The sequence below is a fragment of the Symphalangus syndactylus genome, chromosome 14 (assembly GCF_028878055.3).
Source record: "Symphalangus syndactylus isolate Jambi chromosome 14, NHGRI_mSymSyn1-v2.1_pri, whole genome shotgun sequence".
In the NCBI taxonomy this organism is placed as follows: Eukaryota; Metazoa; Chordata; class Mammalia; order Primates; family Hylobatidae; genus Symphalangus; species Symphalangus syndactylus.
Window position 1 is genome coordinate 45,394,717 of NC_072436.2, and position 21,774 is coordinate 45,416,490.

A 21,774-nucleotide genomic window follows, 5' to 3' on the forward strand; every position below is an offset into this window, starting at 1 on the left:
TCTGTAATCTGGGATTACAAAGTGCTGTAATCCCAGCACTTTGGGAGGCCGAGGCAGGCGGATCATGAGGTCAGGAGATCGAGACCATCCTGGCTAACACAGTGAAACCCCATCTCTACTAAAAATGCAATAAGTTAGCTGGGTGTGGTGGCAGGCGCCTGTAGTCCCAGCTACTCGGGAAGCTGAGGCAGGAGAATGGCGTGTGCCTAGGAGGTGGAGCTTGCAGTGAGCCGAGATCGTGCCACTGCACTCCAGCCTGGGTGACACAGCGAGACTCCATCTCAAAAAATAAAATAAAATAAAATAATAAAATAAAATAAAATCAGCAAGCTGTTGGCAATTGTTGCAACAAGGTGGTGGTTACATAGGGCTTTATTACACTCTATTCTTTCTTCTTTTGTATATCTTTGCACTTTTCCATAATAAGCTTTTTAGAAGTTAAAAAGAAAAAGAAAAATACCTGCCTGAAATATTTCCCTGCTGGATGACTTTATGTAAAATGATTAGTAATCCAGTTTTTGTCATTTTCTCTTCAACTCTGTTTTGCCATTTTATTTTATCTTATTTTATGTATTTATTATTGTTATTATTTGAGACCAAGTCTAGCTCTAGTGCCTAGGCTGGAGTGCAGTGGCATGATCTCAGCTCACTGCAGCCTCTGCGTCCTGGGTTCAAGCGATTCTCATGCTTTAGCCTCCCGAATATCTGGAACTACAGACGTGAGCCACCACACCCAGCTAATTTTTTTATTTTTAGTATAGACGGGGTTTCACAATGTTGGCCAGGCTGGTCTTGAACTCCTGACCTCAGGTGATCCGCCTGCCTCAGCCTCCCAAAGTCCTGGAATTAAAGGAGTGAGCCACCACACCTAGCCTGTTTTGCCATTTTAAAGAAAGCAGTAGTTCACTGTAAAACAAAAAAAGTATACTATTCACGTGCTCTTGTATTTCTAGAGAAATGTAATGATGAGACAAATATTCCAAACATTCATGCCTACATGACCTGTTCTTTTAGTGACAAATCTCTTGACATGTGACTGGGATGATTTTGCTCATCTTCCACTGAGCAGCTCCCATGTAACAGGTGCGTCAGTCCCCAGAGGCATGAGGCTGAGACGTGATCCGGCTCTAAGGAGACACATGTTCTAGTCATGAAGTGTAGCAGAGACTCTGTGCAGAGGCGGGCACTCAGCAGAGTGGAGGCGGCATGGCCAGCATCAGCCCAGGCCGCAGGCATCAGTAGGTGTCTGCAGAGGCAGCGCCAACACCCAGTGGCAGGGGCCTCAGTTCCCCCAGTGGGAGGGCTGCAGGTCAGGGCCAGCTTTCTAGGAAACATAAAGCTTGCGATGAGTCTTAAAGATCAGTGGGAAGTTCCTTGCCAGGTCCTATACTTGAAAGAAAGTCATTCTTAGCAAAAGGTACAGGCATGAGCAAGGGCCCTGAAGCAAGAATAAATCTTCCAAGCAGGAAAGCAGGACGAGAGAGGCAGGGCGGGAGGTGGGCGTGGATCAAAGAGAGAGTGTCAGATCGCAGGGCTGGACAGGCACGCCAAGCCGAGGGCCCCTCAAGGATTCCTGGAGAAGAGCCTGGAAGGGACAAGGCCAGTGGAAAGGCGACAGGGCAGAGGCGAGGGCCCCGTGTCTGACTTGAGCGACTGATCACCTGGGAAGCGTTACTGAGCTGACGAATGCGACAGAAGAGAAGGTGGGTGGAGACTAGGGCCTGTAGAGTCCTGGGTAGGTTGACTCTGTCACAAAGGCCAGCAGGAACTTCCAGCGATTTCAGGAGAAAACTGGCCAGGGGAACAGATGGGACGGCCTAACAGATGGGATGCCGGCGAGAAGGGCCAGAGGCAGGAGGGAAGAACAGAAGGACCCGCAAGGACAGGAAAAGGAGAGATCTGGGAAGAAGAAAAGCTGTCCTCAGCCTGGCTTTTGACTACCAGCTTGCCATTGTCAAGTAGGTTCCCAGTATGTGGGAGTGAGTTTGTGACCTAGAACCACAGAGTACTCTGCGATTCCTCCACGGTGTCCCCATTCCTGCAACACTGTAACTGACCGAGCTATAAACTCTGTGAGTGCTGAGAACCAGGCATTTTTCTCTGCCTCATGAAGAGTTAAAAGAATGTGGCACAAATTCCGCATAAGGATGCCCGCAATGGTTTCCAGCAATCTTTGCGCCAATTCTTTAAGGATATTTCCCCAAATAACCTTCATTTCTGAGCTCATAGTCATGAGTGCATAAATCATTAATATTAAAATTCATCTCTTTTACAGTCTGTTTCAAACTTCGCTCTCCTCCCACCCACTGACTAAAGGAAAGACACATTTCCTAAGTGTCTTATTACAAGAATACTTTTAAAGGAGGCCATAACATCTTAAATTGCAAAAGCAATTTACTGATCTAATATTTGATTGCTTTTTCTCTAAGGAGGCTTTCCTCAGTGCATTGAGAGGAGGGGACAGCTGTGACCTCAGTTTACAGCGGTCTCTTGGCTTATTACTTTTACTGCATCAGTGGTGTGAGATCAATATCACTACACTGGGAATTAGAAGCCCTAGGTCTGAGCCACAGACGCTCCTCAAACACCTGTGATTTGGTTAAGTTTCTTAAATTCTTAGAGTCTCAGTTTCATCCTCTGTGTTTGTAATGAGTTTCCTCTAGCTGTTGTCACAAATTTTTGCAAGCTAGGTAGCTTAAAACAACACAGATTCATTATCCGACGGTTCTGAAGGTGAGGAGCCACAATAGGTCTCTGTGGGCTAGAGTTGGGATGTCTGCAGCCCCTCTGCAGGAAGGGAGCATCTGTGTTTAGAAATATTCCACTTTTCATATTAATACTGGATGTGGAGAGATTTACTTTTACATTCCTAAATGTTGTCCAACATTTTTGAGCTTCTCAAGCAGTTCTGACCAATAGAAATATAATGTAAACCACATATGGAACTAAAAATTGTCTAGTCATCACATTAAAAAGTAAAAACAAATACAGGTATAATTAAATTTAATAATATTTTGCATTTAATTTAATGTACAAGCAACATCACCTCAACATATAGTTAAATATTTAAAATAGTTAATGAGATATTTTATATTCTTGTTTTTGTTATTCACTCAGGTGAATAACAGTCAGGTATGAGGTTTACACCTAGAGCCCACCTCAATCCACATTCTATGCATTATAAGTGCTCAAAGTCACTCAGATGACAATTGGCCACTGTATCGGACAGCACAGTTTTAAAGGGTACTTCACTTTTATTAAACAAACACTTTACATAATTCAGAAGGGCTCAAAATTTAAACAGCATTATATTTAATGTACAATTGCTTTTTTTTTTCTTTTTTTTTTAGATGGAGTCTTGTTCTGTCACCCAGGCTGGAGTGCAGTGGCACAATCTCAGCTCACTGCAACCTCGCCTCCTGGGTTCAAGCAATTTTCGTGCCTCAGCCTTCTGAGTAGTAGCTGGGACTACAGAAGCCTGCCACCATACCTGGCTGATTTTTTTATTTTTGGTAGAGACGGGGTTTTGCCATGTTGGCCAGGCTGGTCTGGAACTTGTTATCTTGGGTGATCCACCTGTCTTGGCCTCCCCAAGTGCTGGGATTACAGAGGTGAGCCACCATGCCTGGTTCACATTTACTTTTGGAATCACCACTGATCATTAGTTTGTTTATGACGGTTGAATAAGAGCTACATGCAGCATGATTTGTCTCCCTTTAAACAATTGTTGGGCTTATACTAGTTAAAGATCAATGTGTTTACTTCCCCAGAATATAAATTAATTTTCCCCCCTTTCACTGAAGTTCATTCTGTTAAGAAAATTATAAGTGCACAAAAAGTAACTCAGGCTCCTGTATGTTGATAGTTTATACCACTTTGAATTGAATCTTTGCATCACCCATCATAAATAATTTATCTTAATAAGATTTCAGTCTTTACTAATAACATTTAAGCACCTGGTTTTACACGAGCTGGGCCTATTAGCTCAGTAGAGAAAATGCTATGTTTGGGAGTCTAAGATTTCTAGTTAAGGGAGTAGACTCGATATATAACATGAGGACTCATCCCATAAATGCAAGATATGGGCAGGACTCTATCATAGATGGGAAAGGTGAGGGCAAGTGGGTAAAGGTAAACCTATCAGTACTGCTAAAAAGAGCCTAAAGTCCATGATTTAAAGTTGCTGTCTGGTGGTGTTATTTTTATATTGAAAAAAAAAAAGCACATCCTTATTTAGAAAATAAAGCCACAATACATGTCATCAGGTTCCTGTCAACAAAAACATAGCAACCAGCTGGTGTATGATTCATTTTTCAAAAGAATATTTTTAGATTTGTTTCGACTTGTGCTCCAACTGTTCCACGGTACATTTTGAGAAATACAAGTGCACAAGAGTAAAGAGTAAATAATAAGTATAGTGCTTAGTATCAACTTGTTATTACCCAGTTCAAAGTTCAGCAATCACTGCTTATCCTGCTAGAAAGAACCAGGGGTCTCTATTCTTGGTTAAACGCATTCTGCTAATGGATATTACTTTTCTCAGTTTAGAATATGCATTACCCAAAGTGCAAATTAAAATTTCAATACTCAAAGCTTCTTAAATTGTCTTTCCCTAAGACTGTTGGACTTGCACTGATAAGTATTAATACCAGGAGTACTTACTTTTTAAAAGCTACCTTTCATTTATGCTTTCATTCAAGGATAATATGTAATGTTTACTTCTGACTTTGGTGGAATTAACTTGTTTCAGGCCAACCTCCTCATTGTTACTAACTAGAAAAGCTGGAGATAATAAAATAAATATCTCTGTGAAGATCCCAGAGAGATGGGAAACCAAGGAAAGTCAGCCCAACATGTGATCTGACTTTTTCTCCTGGAGACATTTGCCACTCAGACAACATAGACTGAGAAGCACACAGTCAGGACAGAGAGCAGCCGCTGAGAAACTAAGTGTAACTTGAAACAATTCCAAGGAACTGGTGGGAAAAGCAAAGAAGGCTGTTTTCTTTCAACAAAAACAAGGGACCCTAATAGATACCCAAGCTTCCAGTTTGGACCTTGGAAGGGGTAAACCTTAGAGATAGGGGTGCCAGAAATAGACTATCCTCCCAAAGAATGAGGCTTAGGTTCAAGTCATCTCACTCTCTGATTAGATCAAAGGATCCACCCTTCTGTGAGAAAGAATAGTAAATTCTCTCTTGAGGAAGACAACGTCACACAGAGATTCAAATTAACTACAATTATTGTGGAGACAAAAGTGACTCCATCTTGGATGCTAATCTGCCATGTTGACTTCTGATTAGCTCCAGTCCCGTGAATGCCTCCTGGTTCCTACTTTATTTGCTGTTCTTAGTGTGAGAACATGTACTCAACATAAATCCTGCCTTTAGATCCAAGCACCCTTGATGTGGTCACCCAGATTATAGGCCACGACGCACACAGCATCCTTGCCTGTTCCGGAGGGTTGCTTTCAATTGTCTCTATAGAGCACATACCCCTTTCCCTATGGTATGTAAGCTCTGAGTCTGGGAAGTAATAGTGTGGAAATCTAGCTGTCTTGCAGCTGCTTGAGATCATGCTTCCATCCATAAGTTCCCTGATAAATTGCCCTCCATCGACAAACTAGATTTGTCTGCTTAGTTCTTTGGTTTCTTGGATCTTTCCACATTTGAGAGTCACTTTGTATATGTAACTCCTTCACACAACAATTATATATAGCGTACATACTCATCTGGCATTTATATAAAATAATCAGGGACACAAAAAGACAAATAATCAAATATGGAATTTAAACCCTGCTAACAAAGGAATCCTAGGCCTAGATGGCTCTACCTGTGAATTCCTATAAATGTTTATGAAAGAAATAACAAAAATATTACACAAATTTCCCAGAAAATATAAAAAGAGAGACTGCATTCCACTCATTAAATGAGGAGAAAACCTGAATATCAAAATCTGTGGACATCAAATGAAATGAAAATTACCAACCAAACTTTTTCATGAACATTGATGCAAAAACCTCAAAGGAAATGTTAGAAAATATAGCCTAGCAATAATTTTAAAAATCACAACCAGTTGGAGTTTTCATGGAACATAAGGTTGGTTTGACATTTGCAAATAAAACGATGTATCTTACCACATTAATAGAATAAAGAAGAAAAAGATATGATCATATCAGTAGTGCAGCAAAAACACTTGGTAAAAACAAAAACTTTTTTTAAAAGCACCATGAACATACCTCAGGGAAAGGACGCTCTCTTCAATAAACAGTGCTGTAAAAATTGGATATTCATAAGCAGAAGAATGAAACTGGACCCCTTTCTCTCGCCATATACAAAAATCAACTCAAAATGGATTAAAGACTTAAATGTAAGACTCAAAACTATAAAATGATTAGAAGAAAACGGAGGGGAAACACTTCAGGAATTCAGTCTAGGTAAAGATGTTATGGCTAGGACCTCAAAAGCACAGGCAACAAAAATGACAATAGAATGATGGGACTTCATTAAACTAAAAAGCTTCTGCACAACAAAGGAAACAATCAACAGAGTGAAGAAACAGCCAGTTGAATGGAAGAAAATATTTGCAAACCTTTCATCCAACAAGGGACTGATATCCAGATTATACAAGGAACTCAACTCAACAGTGGGGAAAGAAAATCCCATTAAAAAGGGGGCAAAAGACATAAGTAGACATTTCTCAAAAGAAAGCACACACATGGCCAGCAATGGGTTTACGAAAGTTTATGATAAAATGTTCAACATCACTAATCATCAGGGAAATGCAAATCAAAACTAAAACGAGATAGCATCTCACCCCAATTAGGATGGTTATTATTAAAAAGTCAAAATAATATACAGATGCTAGCAAGAATACAAAGAAAAGGGAACTCAAACACTGTTGGTGAGGATGTAAATTAATACAGACACTATGAAAAACAATATAGAGATTTCTCAAAAAACTAAAAGGAGAACTATTGTATGATTCAGCAATCCCACTACTGGGTATTTATCCACAGGAAGGGAAATCAGTATATAAAAGGGATATCTGCACTCTCGTGTTTATTGCAGCACTATTCATAATAACGAAGATGTAGAATCAACTAAGATGTCCATTAGTGGATGAATGAATAAAGAAGATGTGGTACATATACACAGTGGAATACTATTCCACCTTAAAAAGAATAAAATCATGTCATTTGCAGTAACATGAATGGAACTGGAGGTCATTACGTTAAGTGAAATAAGTCAGGCACGTAAACACAAACATTACATGGTCTTATTCATATGTAGGAGCTAAAACAGTTGCTCTCATGAAGGTAAAGAGTAGAATGATAGATACCAGAGGCTGGGACGGGTGTGTGGGTGGTTGCAGGGGATGTGGAGGGAAATAGAGAGAGATTGGTTAATGGGTACAAACACATAGTTAGAAGGAATAAGTTCTAATGTTAAATAGCAGAGTAGGGTGACTATGATTAATAACAATGTATTGTATATTTCAAAATAGTTAGAAGAGAAGACTTGAAATGTTCCCAGCACATAGAAATGATAAATACTCAGGGCGACAAACACCCCAAATACCCTGACTGGATCATTACATATTTTATGCATGTAACAGAATGTCAGATGTACAAATGTTACATATCAATTAAAAATCATCAGCAAACCAGAAATAAAAGCAAACTTTCTTAACTTGGTAAAGAATATTTATAGGCCAGGCGCAGTGGCTCATGCCTGTAATCCCAGCACTTTGGGAGGCAAAAGCGGGCGGATCATGAGGTCAAGAGTTCTAGACCATCCTGGCCAATATGGCAAAACCCTGTTTCTACTAAAAATACAAAAATTAGCCAGGCGTGGTGGCGGGCACCTATAATCCCAGCTACTCAGGAGGCTGAGGTGGGAGAATCACTTGAACTCGGGAGGCAGAGGTTGCAGTGAGCCGAGATTATGCCACTGCACTCCAGCCTGGGCAATAGAGTGCGACTCTGTCTCAAAAAAAAACAAAAACAAAAAACTGGGACTTTCAACTCCCTATTCCTCCCCACCCCACTCCCTATATTTATAAGACACAATCTCTGAACCACAACAGTCTTGTAAAATTGAATGCCAATAATTTTGGTCTAAAGTACTAAATGATAATAAAAGCCTTCAGTAACAGAAGCTTAAGGCATAATCCCTTCTGGGAGTAATTGTAGTTTAAGTAGAAACAACTTTAATTTTTTTTAACTACCTAAATGAATAAAATTAAAATCATGTAATCACAAACAGTAGGGTTATCTGAGAGTAGATAATAATATCTGCCCAATAACCTCTATTTTAGCCCCAATATTGCTCATCCTTGAATAAGTGTTTAAAAGAAAAAGATAGCACAAGCAAATGGGGCATAGGTGGTCATCCTACCCAATGACTTTCAAAAGTTATTCCTCAAAACTATTGTGTTCTGAGACAGCTCTACACCCACCTTTCAGTTAACAACTTGAGAGGCATTAAAAAGCAATTCATCTAGTCCCTGTCATTTGAAAAATGAGGAATCTGGGCTCCAGAGAGTTGACATTATCTGCATTCCTGGACCAAGAATTATGATACCTACTTCTAAGAAGACATAACAATTTACTCAAAAGGTCTGTCCCTTTTAGTTTGCAAATAATTTTTTAAAAATACTCTTCCAAATACCGTAAGATCTGGCCACAAGTATGCTATTATGGAGGACAGATTTCCATTTACTGTGGAATATTTGTGGAAGGGGCTCACAAGCTTCCAAAGAAGTGATGAAGACATAAGTTATAATCTGGATCTTTGAGTTTGGCCGAAAATCGAAAAGCAACTCCTAGGATTGTATTTAATGCCATAACTTTTTATTACCATGCTACCATGGAGCCCAAAATTCAACTCTGTGTACTAGAAAACGTCCTTCTACTGAGTAAGCTTTATTTCTAGGGCCCAAACACAATAAAACCATACAAACGGAATTTGAATCTAATGCCCCAAAGCACTTTGACAACGTTTTTAGCCAAGTTGCACTACTTAAAAAAAAAAAAAAAATGGCAAAAGATTAGCACAGCCTTAATAGAAGTATGTTTAGTGAGCTTCTGTCTTAGTCTGTTTGTGCTGCTATAATAGAATACCACAGACCTAGGCTAGGTGTTCATGCCTACAATCCTCACACTTTGGGAGGCCAAGGCAAGAGAATCACTTGAGCCCAGGCGTTTGAGACCAGCCTGGGCAACTTAGTGAGACTTCATCTCTAGTAAACAACAATGACAACAACAACTTACAAGATTAGCTGGGTACAGTGGCATATGTCTGTAGTCCCAGCTTCATGGGAGGCTGAGGTGGGAGGATCACCTGAAACCAGGAGTTTGAGGCTATAGTGAGCTATGATCATGTTGCTGCATTCCAGCCTAGGCAACAGAGTAAGACTCTGTCTCCGTTTTAAAAAATTAAAAAAAGAACACCACTGACTAGGTAATTTATAAAGAATAGAAATCCAAAGTCATAATATCAAAAAACGAAAAGAATAGAAATTTATTTTCTCAAAGTTGTGGAGGCTGAAGGCAAGAAGGCAAGAGAGCCAAATTCTACACGATGTCTCTTTTATAAGGACCTTAATCCTTTTCACAAAGGAAAAGCCGTCATGGCCTAATCACCTCTTGAAGGCCTCACCTCTTAATACTACCACATTGGCCAGTAAGTTTCAACCCTTGAATTTTGAAGGGGACACATTCCAACCAAAGCAGTTGCACTAGATGTGATTTAATGTTTCTCTAAAGTAATATTTCATGACATTAACAAACTGCATTCAAATCGGTTTTTCTTTCATGAACGTAAGAAATTATGACAAAATGTAGAAGGATGACTATGGTCATAAATTCAAAAGTAAAATCCTCAGATTATAATTTTGTCAATTGCCCCTGGTGTTTTATTATTATTGTTGTTGCTGCTGTTCAATTGAATTAGTAAATAAAAATACTTATTTTTGTGGAAATATTTTTAGATCGTGCATATTAGAACAATTTTGTCAGACTAGTTTACTTATTTTTGTTAGCTATGTGGTCTCACTGACCAACCAGCTAGTCACAAGAAATTAAATGCGCAGGGCTGGGTGCGGTGGCTCACGCCTGTAATCCCAGCACTTTGGGAGGCTGAGGCAGGCAGATCACGAGGTCAAGAGATCGAGACCATCCTGACTAATGCGGTGAAATCCTGTCTGCTAAAAATACAAAAAATTAGCCAGCCATGGTGGTAAGCGCCTGTAGTCTCAGCTACTCAGGAAGCTCAGGCAGGAGAATTGCTTGAACTCGGGAGGCAGAGGTTGCAGTAAGCTGAGATCATACCACTGCACTCCAGCCTGGGCGACAGAGCTAGACTCTGTCTCAAAAAAAAAAAAAAAAAAACAAAAAAAACAACAACAAGAAAGAAAAAGAAAAAAAAGAAATTAAATGCGGAATAGAAATCGTACCTTAGTCTCATCTCATTCAGTCATCTTGCTAACCTATGTTGCTAATTACAAAGAAGACTAGTCAGGAGATGTCAGTGAGCACTTCCACTACATAGCTACATAAGTCTGCATACTTTTCGTCTCTGCTTGGAAATTAAACAAAAACAAAAGAAGAATGAGAAATAGAAATAATTTCCAGATGCTAAAATATCTGAAAGAAATGTCAAAAATAGATGTCATGGAAGGAGACGGAAAAATAATGAGCAGGTGATAAGGGACCCTGCAAAGGCACAACTCAGAATGTACCATTAAAAATATATGCTATGTCATAGATGTAAGTGGCTCACTCTAGAAGGGAAAGACTATATCCATCCTTTGTAGCAATGGTTGAAGATATTGGAGTAAGTACAGCCAGTAGAAGAAACATTGCTAGACTATATTTGATTCATAGAAGCAGAGGAAAGAATCATACACCCGATCAATAGATGCAGAAGCAGTATTTCTTTTTGGTGGAAGTGAGAGAGCCTTTGAATTGTGAAGCTTAGGAAACCAACCTGGTCTTCCCCTTCCCTCCCTCTAGTTCTCAACACTCCTCTATATACACACACACACACAATGCACACATCTCCTGCAAATAGCTGGCTCATAAAAAGCCAATTAGTTCAATAGTTTTATGGATATGTAGAAAAATAAAATTTTTCAAAAGAACTACATAACACTGTTATAAAGATATTATGAGAATAAATATTTTAGGCTGAGCACGGTGGCTCATGTCTGTAATCCCAGCACTTTGGGAGGCCAAGGTGGGCAGATCACCTGAGGTTAGGAGTTAGTGACCAGCCTAGCCATTATGGTGAAACCTGGTCCCCTACTAAAAATACAAAAACTAGCCAGGCGTGGTGGCGTGTGCCTGTAGTCCCAGCTACTCGGGAGCCTGAGGCTGGAGACACACTTGAACCCAGGAGACAGAGGTTGCAGTGAGCCGAGATCGCGCCACTGCACTCTGGCCTGGGTGACAGAGCAAGACTCCATCTCAAAAAAAAAAAAGAATATTTTTAAAATGTATCAAAGCAATTAACTTTAGTAAGAAAACCCAGAAACAGAAATGCAAGATTTCAGGGAAGATATCCACAAAGTAGTAAAAGAAAAGACTCGTTACAAATTTAAACACAAAATTAAATGACACATAAGGAGATCAGACATTCTAAGAAAAAACATTAGAAATGTATATATATGGTTACAAATGAGAAAAGTGAACACAATGAAATGGATATGTCAGAAAACAAAACGAATTACACAGAGAAATAGAATAACTGGAAGACACATGAAGATGACTAAAGAAATTTATTGTTTTTCCCAAAGAAGAAAACCAAAACAATAAACCACAAAAAAATTTAAATATTGAAATCAAGAAGTGTTCCTGAAATTCAAGGGTACTGGCATCTGTATAAGGCTTAATGTTCACTAGGAAAAAATGAGTCCAGAGTGGTCAACATTGAAGCATATCTCTACAAGAAGAACTACAAAACACTGCTGAAAGAGATCATAGAAATGGAAAAACATTCATGCTCACAGATTGGAAGAATTGATATTGTTAAAATGGCCATACTAGCTAAAGCAATCTACAGATTCAATGCTATTCCTATCAAACTACCAGCATCATTTCCACACAACTAGAGAAAACTATGCTAAAATTCATATGAAACGAAAAAAGAGCCCAAATAGCCAAAGCAATCCTAAGCAAAAAGAACAAAGCTGGAAACATCACATTACCTGACTTCAAACTATATAACCAGAGCACCATGGTACTGATACAAAAACAGACACATAAACCAATGGAACAGAAAAGACAACCCGGAAGTAAAGCTGCACACCTGATCTTTGACAAAATTGACAAAAACAAGCAGTGGGAAAGGATTCCCTATTCAATAAATGGTGCTGGGATAGCTGGCTAGCCACATGCAGAAGAATGAAGCTGTATCTGTGCCTTTCACCATATACAAAAATTAAAGATGAATCCATAAATATAGACGTAAATATATGACTTAAACTATAAGAATCCTAGAAGAAAACCTAGGAAGCACCATTCTGGACATCAGCCTTGGGAAAGAATTTATCACTAAGTCCTCGAAAACAATTGTAACAAAAACAAAAATTGACAAGTGGGAACTAATTAAACTAAAGAGCTTCTGCACGGCAAAAGAAACTATCAACAGAGTAAACAGACAACCTACAGAATGAGAGAAAAATATTCACAAACTATGCATCTGACAAAGGTCTAATATCCAAATCTATAAGGAATGTAAACAATTCAACAAGCAAAAAAACAATCCTGTTAAAAAGTGAACTAAAGATATAAACAGACACTTCTTAAAAGAAGACATACAAGTAGTCAACAAACATATGAGAAAATGATCAATATCACTAAATCATCAGAGAAATGAAAATCAAAACCTCATTGAGATAACATCTCACACCAGTCAGAATGCTATTATTAAAAATATCAAAAAACGGTAGATGCTGGCAAGCAAGGCTGTGGAGAAAATGGAACACATATACCCTGTTGATGGGAATGTAAATTAGTGCAGCCACTGTAGAAAGCAGTGTCTGGAGATTTCTCAAAGAACTTAGAACTGCCATTCGACCCAGCAATCCTGTTACAGGGTATATATCCAAAGGAAAATAAACTGTTCTACCAAAAAGACACATGCATTTGTATGTTCATCACAGCACTATTCACAAAATCAATGCCATGGAATCAACCTAGGTTCCCATCAACAGTAGATTAAATAAAGAAAATGTGGTACATATGCACCATGGACTGCTACACAACCATAAAAATGAATAAAATCATATACTTTGAAGTAACACGGATGCAGCTGGAGGCCATTATCCTAAGTGAACTGAAGACCACATGTTCTCACTTATAACTGGGAGCTAAGCATTGGAAACACATAGATATATTAATGGGAATAACAAACACTGGGGACTACTAGATGGGGGTGGGAGGAAGGAAAGTCAGCAGTGACTGAAAAACTATTGGGTACTGGCCAGGCGCAGTGGCTCACACCTGTAATCCCAGCACTTTGGGAGGCCAAGGTGGGTGGATCACTTGAGGTCAGGAGTTCAAGATCAGCCTGGCCAACATGGCGAAACCCCATCTCTACTAAAAATACAAAAATTAGCTGGGCATGATGGCAGACACCTGTAATCCCAGCTACTTGGGAGGCTGGGGCAGGAGAATCGCTTGAGCCTGGGAGGCGGAGATTGCAGTGAACCAAGATCATGCCATTGCACTCCAGCCTGGGGCAGAAGAGCGAGACTTTGTCTCAGAAACAAACAAACAAACAAACAAACAAACAAAAACTATTGGGTACTACCTAGATGATGATGGAATTAATCGTACCCCAAGCCTCAGCATCACACAATATACCCATGTAACAAAGCACGCCCTGAACCTAAAATAAAAGTTGAAATTACTTTAAAAAACACACAAAGAAACACACAATTTAAATATATAATTCAAGAAAGGTTCCTGAAATTAAAGAAAACTAATATCTATGTAAGGCTCATTGTTTGCTAGGAAAATATTAATCCAGAATAGTCAACACTGAAGCATGTCATAGTAAAAGGCACATACACACACACACACACACACACACACACACACACACAAATCACTTATAAAGGAACACATTTGTCTGGTCAGAAAAAGATTTAATGCTAAATGATAGTAAAACAACATCTATAAGTTACTCAAAGGAAAAAAATGTGACCCAAGAGCCATCTAAGCTGCTCTCAAAAATAAAAGCTACAGATAAATAGTTTTAAACATGAAAAAGCTCAAACAATATTCCCACGAGCCTTTTTTTTTTTTTTTTTTTTTTTTGAGACGGAGTCTTGCTCTTTCGCCCAGGCTGGAGTGCAGTGGCGCAATCTCGGCTCACTGCAAGCTCCGCCTCCCGGGTTCACGCCATTCTCCTGCCTCAGCCTCTCCAAGTAGCTGGGACTACAGGCCCACGAGCCTTTTTAAAGACTCTTCCAGAAGACTGAACAGTAGTCAAGCAAGAGCTGTTGGGGGAGATTTGGGCAGAAGGACTGGCGATCAATATCAAATATATTTAACTTTACTACTGAAGCTGAAACTTTACTCTGGGTTCCAGAAGTTGAAGCGAGAAAATAATATGTAAATATTATACATGCTGACAAGAACTTGGGGGAAAAGGGGGGAAAAAAGTGGGTGTGGATGTGCACCGATACAGAAGAGAAAGAAATGTATTGCGGGATTTATAAGTAATAGCTGAGAGTCGGAGGATTTTATTTAAAGCCAACAAACCATGTAATAAAAGTCTAAGCATAGTTAACAGTACAAAAATAAATACTAAGAAAGATAGTATTGGGTAATACTTGGTAGTAGAGGAGAGATAGAAGGGAAGAGAAAACAGTAATTATATTGCACATTTTAGGTGGGAATAAGGTATCGTTAAAGGAAAAGAGGATTAAAGTTAGTACATAATGGTATAAATATAAGGCTAGACACCACAACACAAACACAAGCATTCTTGAACATCAAACCCACACACACACACAAAAGAAGAGAGAAAACCAACAATATAGTGAACAACCTAAAGAAAAACTATCAAAGTAGCTAGTATCAAATGAAAGGACAGAACTAAGAGCCAGCATCTTTTTTTTAACACATACATACTAAGTTTACTCAAAACTAGTCTGTTCTGCTTCTTCCTCTTCTTCTGGGATGAGAGGGGGTCAGAGCCAGGAGTCTGTGCAATGTGGTCTGCAATCCATACAAACCCCTTGCCCCACCCCCAAAGTCAGGCCTTCTGTCTTTTGTTAATTTTTCTTCTTGCTGACACCCATTTAAGACTGGCCGAAGGGGGCTGGGCACAGTGGCTCATGCCTGTAATCCCAGCACTTTGGGAGGCCGAGGCAGGAGGATCACAAGGTCAAGAGATCGAGACCATCCTGGCCAACATGGTGAAGCTCCATCTCGACTGAAAATACAAAAATTAGCTGGGCGTGGTGGTGCATGCCTGTAAGTCTCAACTACTCGGGAAGCTGAGGCAGGAGAATTGCTTGAACCTGGGAGGCGGAGGTTGCAGTGAGCCGAGATCATGCCACTGCACTTCAGCCTGGGCAACAGAGTGAGACTCCATCTCAAAAAAAAAAAAAAAATAGACTGGCCGAAGGGGTAAGGCCCACGGAGCCCCTTACTGTAAGTCACTGCTGATAGGTTGTTTGCATGACTGCTGGGAGACAGATTTACAGAGTTCTGTGACAGTCTATTCTGGTCTTGCTCAGTTTGGTCAGGAGCAGGAGCCCATGTGCTTTTGCTGATTGAGTAGAACTCAGAACCCCCAGGGTCTTATAAGATGTTTTCATCTGATTGTTGGTTCTTTTGGGGAGAGGCAAAAGGGTTGAAGTTTCCTTCTGCCTTGAGATACGGCTGTGTGTTGAACTCTGTTTCAAAAGATGACAGCTGCTGCGTTACTTCTACAAGTCCACCCACCTCCACACTGAGAATCACCCAGATGACATCTCCGTAGTAGAGTCCTGTAGCAGTGCACATCCGTCACCGTCCCTGATACATTCCTGCTCTGCTGGGGCTGCACACCTGGACAATAACATCTGTAATGTCTTGCGGCTCTAGCAATCTCACCATCAGCATGTTCACATGTCCAACTTGGTCTCCCTCGACATATTTAAGACAAACTCCTGGAGGCCAGGCCTCTGCCCCAGAATTCTGGATCCACCATGTATTTACAAACTGAGTATCAGGAGGTACTGACTACCCTTCCTCTATGGTGACATCTTCAACAAGGACATAGAGGGCACACTGATGTTTGAGCTCTCAAAGGCATAAGAGGCACCAATTGCTGCTTGTAGGTTCCAGCTGGTCCTGTCCAGGAAGAAGGCGCAACTGGCAGGGTTGAGCTAGAAGACAAGCAGCCTCTGGAACTCGGAGATGAGCACGTCCTTCTGCATCAGCTCCACGTCCCAGTCCATGTCCATGCTCTCCATGGCAGGGAGCTGGACACCCGCTTCCTCGCCTCCTCACAACCAAGCTGCCACCATGCTGCCAGGCATGGGGACCAGGAGGTGGCTGGCTGCTAGCTAGCATCATGACCCCGCTCCTTTGAGGTAGGCCCCGGGCCTCTCTGTCTCATAGGGGTAAACTCACTGTGTCACTCACTCTCCCCACCCCCACCCCCCTAGCTCCACTGCCTCTCACCTCTCCAAAAGCAAATACCTTATCAAGTTAATTCACCTTATCAAGTTAATTATCAAGTTAATTCACCTATTAAACACTTGTCAAGTTAATTCACTTATTAAACAAAAAAGATGTTTAGATTATATAACAACGCAAAACCCAATTCTACCTATATAGAAACATACACTTGCTAAAAAAAAATAATAAAAACAGTAATTATAGTTGGCAGTCAAGCTATATAGGCTGGGGCTGCAGCCATTTGAAGGCTCCTGGATCCCTTCCAAACTCATTCATGTGATTGCTGGCTGGTCTCAGTGACACTGAGAGCCTTATTTAGTTCTTACTACGTGGGCATCTCCACAGAGCTGCTTGAGTGCACTTCAAACATGGCCACTTGCTTGCCCCTGAGCAAGTGATCTGAGACACAGACAGGAAGAAAGAGAGAGAGAAGAGAAAGAGGTGAGAAAGAGAGAGATAGACAGAGATACACAGAGAGACAGCCCAAGATGAAAGCTGTAGTCCCTTATAACCTAATCTCAAAAGTCACGAATCATTACTTCTTCTGTATTCCATTCACGCAGATAATTTATTCACACTCACACAGATTTGCTCAGGCAAAAAATAGGAGGGGCCCACTCAAGGATGTGGAGAGTCAGAGGTGGAGGTCTATAGGTCATTAGGGCCATTTTGCAGCACCACAGACCCTGAGTGGAACGGAGGGAAAGGATGCCCAAAAGCATCCTAGACAGCTGTGTGCTCCCAAGGAGGCTGGGCAGGGCTACCAGGGGTGGCCCTCGGCAGAGTGCCGCGCCTCCCAAAAGCAAGGCTGTCCCATCACTCCTGCAACGCCCTGCCCTGGGCCGGAGCAGCCCCCGGGAGGCGCGCTCTCAGCGAAACCGTGACCGCTGGATCCAGAGCCCGCAGCAGGGCCTAGGCCACCGCGCCGTGTGGCTGAGCTGGTCAGGTGCGTTCTCACCGCTTCCGTGGGGACCACGGCGCACAGATCACATGCCCACGCTGTCTGTATGGTTTTATAAATCCTTAAACTTAAATGTTCAATGGTCATCTTAACTTGACCATTTAACCACTAGATACATGTTTAAACTTCTCTGAATCCCCTCTGAGCTTGTGCTTCTTATTTCGTAAAATGTGAATAATGGTGATTGCCTCCGACTTAGGAAAGGGAATCCCAAAGGTGCAGTAATATGTGGGTCTCCTGCCAAGTGAAAGCAATCGCTGTCGTGATGAAGACAATTTATCTATTTATGTGCCTCATTAAGCCGTAAAACTTGGGGCCAAACCTCAGGAAGCGATGCCAGCCCGCTGTGCTAGTCCGGGAGGGCGCTGCGGGAGATGCGCGATGCCCTCCCAAGGCCCGGACGCCCCGCAGGAGATCTCTGCGGCGATCGTGGTAAGGCGCAGGAGGGACACCGCCTTGGGTGCCAGAGCAACCCCGTGCTGTGATGAGGAACAAGCAGAGTCCTCCAGAGGCAGGGAGTGTGAGAAGTGCCGAGCTCGGCCGCCGCGGGAACAACCAGGCAACAGCAAGAAAGCGCTGGGTGCTGAGGCTGGCTCGGACTGCGGGGACTCCTGGGAGGCTCTGGTGCTACCAGGGGTGGAGGCTGACACGGAACGACTGAAGTGCGCTGTTCCAGCCACCCGCAGTGGAGACCAGCGGCTCTTGAGCTTGTCTCTGCCTGGCGCACGTGAAGCGCGCGGCATATGGCCAGTAACAGTGGGGGCCTTAGAGCTTTGGCGAGAGGTCTGCGGATGGAGGAGATTGCCATGGGCATCTCTGGACCTCAGGCCCTGGGGCTGTCTGCATTAGCTAAACTACCTCCCACCTGAGGCTTTCTGAGGCAGCATCCCCAGAGAAGCCTCCAAAGAAAGCCAGAGCTCCCCCAGCCTGACCAGGCCACCATGCCCACTGTGATAACCGGCCTGATGGAGGAGTTCTTAACGCCTCTCTTCCCTCCTGGCTTCCCTTCCTGCTCTCCAGCCAGCGTTTTCTGGGATCGCCTCCTAAACAAACTGCACCTTGTCTCAGGGTCTGCTTCCGGGAAAACCAAGTAAAGACAAGGGTGTAGTCCTACCGCCCAGGCACAGCCTGCAGGACCCCGGTGCGCATCTCACCTCACCAAGGGCATCTCTGGGCTGAGCATCGAGCCAAATAGGATTCCTGCACTCTCCACATCACCCATCAGTCAGGAGCCTTTTCTCAGCTGAGACACGGAAGCAATAAAGACAGGCAATCCACCATGCTGTGTGTGTCGCTGAAGCATAATTGTAGTATCCCCAAAGGATAAGAGCAAGAAAAATAACTATTTTTTTACCTTATGCCATTTCATTCTCAGAAGGGCTCCAAGAGCCTAACTGGATGAAGAAACAGACTCCATCGGGCTCTATAACTTGACCTTGTTCAAGGCTGGAAGCTGGACACTGACCCCAGGCTTTCTGATTTCACCCTTCCCTTTGCTGTGCCAGAGGTTCTCTGCAGGTGGTCCCTGGACCAGCAGTATTAGCATCTCCTGGGAACTAGCTAGAAATGCAAATGTTCAGGGTCACCCCAGACCTGCTGCATCAGAAACTGGGGGGTGGGGCCAGGCCATCTGTGTTCCACAAGCCCCTAGGGGACTCTCATGGCCACTCAAGGGTGAGACCCACGTACTATAACACATTCTCCCAATAGGAAGGTCATTTTTGTTTTTAAAGACCTAAAAGGATGGTATTTCTATACCTGACATGGATGATAAGATCATCATATCATAGTATGAATTTATTTTCATTTTTCCTCATTTTATTGAATGAAAAATAGATACCCACCAAGCAGAACTGGGTTCCGTCATAGACACCGGAGGTGGTCTAGGAGTTCCAGGGCTGGCCCAGATGACATATTTGATATTAAAGGCAATTTACCTAATCTATGTGTCCCAATTTATACCAAAGAAAGCATGATACCAAACCTGACAATATGGTCATAAAGCACAGAGTGCTTAATAAACATGTGCTGAATGAATACATAAATCGCATTGACTGAAGGCAAAGTGGCATTCATTACTGATTTTCTCAGTCCCTGTGTGGATCACATGAAAGACTTAAGCCAAGAAATATGAAAATGGTTTGTACAGCAAATCACATAAATAAATTATTAGAAGTAGCAATATAAGGATAGCATAGTGGTTACATGTGTGCTAATAGCTTACTCTGCCTGGGTTCAAATGCCAGCAAAGACACTTACTAGCTAACTGATCTTAGGCAAGCTACTTAACCTCTGGCTGTCAGTTTTCCCAGCTTAAAAATGGCATAGGCCAGGTGCGGTGGTTTATGCCTGTAATCCTAGCACTTTGGGAGGCCGAGGTGGGTGGATCACAAGGTCAAAAGGTCAAGACCATCCTGGCAATATGGTGAAACCCCTTCTGTACTAAAAATACAAAAATTAGCTGGGCGTGGTGGCGCACGCCTGTAGTCCCAGCTATTCAGGAGGCTGAGGCAGGGGAATTGCTTGAACCCGGGAGGCGGAGGTTGCAGGGAGCCGAGATCACACCACTGCACTCCAGCCTGGTAACAGAGTGAGACTCCACTTCAAAAAAAAAAAAAAAAAAAAAAAAAGGGTTTAATAGTGACAACAATTGCAAGAGATTAAATGAGCTAATCCCTACTGTTCCAGTACCACTGAGAAATTTGCCCTGCCTTGCTCAGGCAGAATTAGGTTATCTTTCCTGAACTCAGACAACAGTCTGACTACGACAGTGGGTGCCACTGTAACACAGGAATAAAATACAGGATACCCAAGTAAATTTGAATTTCAGATAGACTAAGAATAATTCTGTAGTATAAGTATGGCCCACATATTGCAAGGAGCATGCTTATACTATAAATATACTAAAAAAATTATTCCAAGCTAATCTGAAATAAAAACACAATTCATCACACTTTTTTTTTTAAAGCAGGTAACTCTACTTTATCACCCCCACTTCATGGGAGAAGGACCATGGCTTACCTAACATTATATACCTGGAGCCCTGTAGAGTTCCTTGCCCACAATAGGTCATTAATAAATCTCTGATACGTGGGTGAAGAGGAAATATTTCCATGAAAGGTGATTGGTCCCCTCTTTGGGCAGTGTCAGAGCCTCAAGACGTGACTGTCAGGCCCTTTGGCTTGAGTAGGCAGGTTTTGGTCTTTGGTTAATCGCTAGAAACTACCAGTAGTAGAATAAATATGCCTAAATTGCGCACTGTAAAAACAAGCATTTCCTGCTAGCATGACATAGGACCCCATATTAGAGAACAGAGTCAGACATTCATTCTTCATTTAAGGGCTTTCTCTGTACTATGTACTGGGCTAAGAACAAGGGACTTACAATCTAAACGTGAGAGAGAAAATAAGATTAATACAAGAAAAATGTTGGCATTGAACTAAGGGAATCGGGGCCTCAAGAGTATCAAACATTCACTGAAAAAAGAAACTGTTTATCTTTTCAAAGCAGAGAAAATTTATCTTGACATGTACTGGCCTTAGGGGTTTGCATCTTCCTTTGAAAACATAGTGATGCAGCTCAGATCTCTAGAACTCTCCTTCCTCCTGAGACCTTGAAGGCTCAGCTACTGTAGCTGACAGACTTGAGTCAAACCCTGGGAATCAACTTTCCTTATATTAAACATTTCTTTTTCTTTTAAGGTGAAACTAAACTCATTTTTTGAAACTGGATTCTTTCCTGAGATGTATCAAATCAGGAGCCCTTTGCTATCTTTTCCTGCTTCATAAATCTCTATACTGTTTCAGGAATAGGTGACCTTGGATTTTATCGACCGTGCTAAGAAGGGTAGAACATGGCAAAGCCGTGGAAGAAAAAAGGGGAGGAAAGGCCCTGAAGAGGACAGAGAGTGTCCTGCGCTTTGCCATCAGAACTAGTGAGCAGCCCCATCCATAGCATCACAGCTGCTCATATAACAGTAGAATTTGTAAAAAAATAATTACATTTATGACAGGCCTTCAGTAGTCATGTCCTTGCATGGGGCTAAGCCAGGGAATTACAGGCATGAAAAATTAATCAGTCTCTCAAAAACGAAGCCACATGTGGAGACACAGATGAGTTTCCAAGGTGG

The 21,774-nt window shown here is 41.8% G+C and overlaps 1 pseudogene; it reads right to left on the reverse strand.

The window, feature by feature from the left end:
• Positions 1-1,563: 1,563 nt before the first annotated feature.
• On the reverse strand, positions 1,564-16,476 carry LOC129462954 (protein ILRUN-like; annotated as a pseudogene).
• Between the last annotated feature and the right edge of the window lie 5,298 nt (positions 16,477-21,774).